Source organism: Montipora foliosa, chromosome 3, assembly GCF_036669935.1.
Source record: "Montipora foliosa isolate CH-2021 chromosome 3, ASM3666993v2, whole genome shotgun sequence".
Classification (NCBI taxonomy): Eukaryota; Metazoa; Cnidaria; class Anthozoa; order Scleractinia; family Acroporidae; genus Montipora; species Montipora foliosa.
In genome coordinates this window covers 31,074,930-31,077,429 of record NC_090871.1, presented here as the reverse complement: position 1 = coordinate 31,077,429, position 2,500 = coordinate 31,074,930, and the positions used below count along the sequence as shown (strand labels likewise).

At 40.8% G+C, this 2,500-nt stretch overlaps 1 pseudogene; it reads right to left on the bottom strand.

Moving 5' to 3' along the window:
- Window positions 1-345: 345 nt before the first annotated feature.
- Window positions 346-1,699, bottom strand: LOC137995581 (uncharacterized; annotated as a pseudogene).
- Between the last annotated feature and the right edge of the window lie 801 nt (window positions 1,700-2,500).

The following is a 2,500-nucleotide window of genomic DNA, read 5'->3' as shown; positions in this document are numbered from 1 at the left end:
ATGAAGTGAGGAGAGAGAGTCCAAACTTAAGACAAATGTGACATTTAAAATTTTAATGAAAATATTTACTCCTCATTTAAAGCTATTTCTGTTTATAATGCAAAGCACAATGTATATAACAAGTGTTTTTAATTCAAAGATAAAAAGAGAATTCGCAGATGAATAAAACTTAAGTGACAAGTCGTCTAAACGACTTCGGGCACAACAAGATCCTCTGTACCTGGACGGCAGAATTCCCGAATTTCCTTAAAAAGGTATTCAGCCCTTTCTCGACTCAGTCCAATAGGATTAATCACAGGTGGTAATTGTCCCACTTCGGCACGTTCCTTTCACTTTTAAGAATGTTCAGGGCTCTTTCCTCAGTTGACCAGTACTGTTTGCAGACACCCTCCCGGGAAAATCTTTATCAAAACGAAAGTGAAGGTAGGTTTTTAGCTGTGGGATCCTCTTTGCTGCCAATCACAAACAGTACCTTATTATCATACGGTGAAACCTCACTCCAGTTGCACTGCTTGAGAACATTTTTTTCTGCTGCTGCCAAAACAACTCCATGAATGGAGTTATTTTTAGCACTGGTTTTCCCCAGAATTGATGTCAGATCCTTGCTGAGCTCATGGCCAACCTCGATGCTGGAATTCTTAACTTCAGCCTTCATCTCATTCAGCTGTTGCTCAAGTTCTGCACACTTTAATCTCTGCATCTGGAGTGCGAGTTAATTCTCTCAGGTGGTGTTTTGGATACTGGAGAGTTGATGTGGGCAGGCTCTGATAATTTTTTCAGGTTTGATCTTTTTGCTTCATCCGATGCATGAGAATATTTGGAGCAAGACATACACTGCTGGCTACTGCCTTCACACAGAAGTTCACATCCCTTAGCACGCCAGTACTGTTTACTTGGGAATGATCCTTCTTCTTCCTTCAGGTGATCGACAAACTTTGGAATGACATGCTGTATTACATCACTACATGTTGAGGGTTCAACACCAGGGCAAATAAAATAACTTTCCATATCCTTGACAAGGTTAGAAACAGACACATTCATCACAGACGTAAAGCAGTTTGAATAAAGTTCGTGGTCTTCGGGTAATAAGCATCCAAACACCTTGACACTAAACCCCAGACAGTCGTCGATTATCAGTTCGAGTTCGGGTAATAAAAACGAGTCACTTAGCCTATTCATAAGCATTCTATCGTTAAGTTGTTCTAATTTCCAGGTGAAAAGAATTTTCAGAGGTTTTACTCTGAGACAAAGTTCCTCGAAGCTCTTGTAGATTCGTTTGTTGGTCTTGTTGTCTTTGTGATCTCTGACAATGGACCTCGACGGTCTCGGCACGGGCTTCCTTGAATCGTGGTTTTTCTTGGGCATATTAAGCGTAGGGAAAGCCCCAAACTTTGGCTTTTTCTTAGTCATCTTTTCCGATTGAACTAGGAGAGAGATAAGGAGAATTTGCTCACTAAGTTCAACAAGAGTGTTGAGTTCACGAGCAGTTCATATGTCAACAACAACACAAGCTTAAAGCATAAACCTGCTTTACTTACATATTTCGATGTCATCAGGTGCAAAATACTTTTCGCATGTATACACTCTGTCATTGTCGATTAACCTTTCGAAGTCTTTATCCACTTCTCGTGTTTTTGTCAGCTCATTCAGCCACTGATGTCGCCACTGTTTATATGTGTTGTTTCTCAAAGCTGGGAGCTTCCATATTCCGAATCCTCTGCTATTTCGGCATGATCCGCAACCGAATGCGGCACAATTGTCACCTGGCATTTTGTATACACAAGCAACTAGTTTGATAACGTTTTAAACTATTTTGAAAGAAAGATAACCTACAGATACTGTCGTGACTCAACAAGTGATCTCTGATGCCATTTTGAAAAAGGTATTGCACGGTCATTGTCTCGTGATGGTTATAAAATCAAACAATAACCTCTGCCTTTGATGTTCACCAGGTTTCCCAACCAGTCCCTCTCCACTAACTATGCACTGGGCAAGGGAACGGTGACTCTGGGAACGAGATTGGCTAAATAAGGTCTCAAATTTCTGAAGCCGTGCTCTTTTAAACCGAATGTTAAGAAAATTACTGAAAAGATAGGCTTTGTACGCCGAGTTTACATTGAGAATTTAATAATTGCTATCCACCTGGTTTATCGTCTTGGAGTTGACCACTGTGAAACTTCACGTAATTAGATACAAGTCATGGTCAGCGGTTAGACACCATAAAAATTCGCGACAACCAAGAAATAATAAGGCTGTGGGGAAAACTAGTGTCAAGCCCGAAATGTCACGACTGTTTCATCAGCCCTAGCAGAATCGTGGAAGTTGAATTTGGGACCTGTAGGAATCGAGACCTTAGTGAGCGCTGACAATGGAATTTTATACCTTTTGGAATCTGTTTTAGCAAAATCGGAGCCCTGTTGGAATCAGCCCCTTCATAGGGGTGGTGCAGATAAATAATGCAATGACCCAATGCTAAATGCTGTCACTTTAACAATTGCAA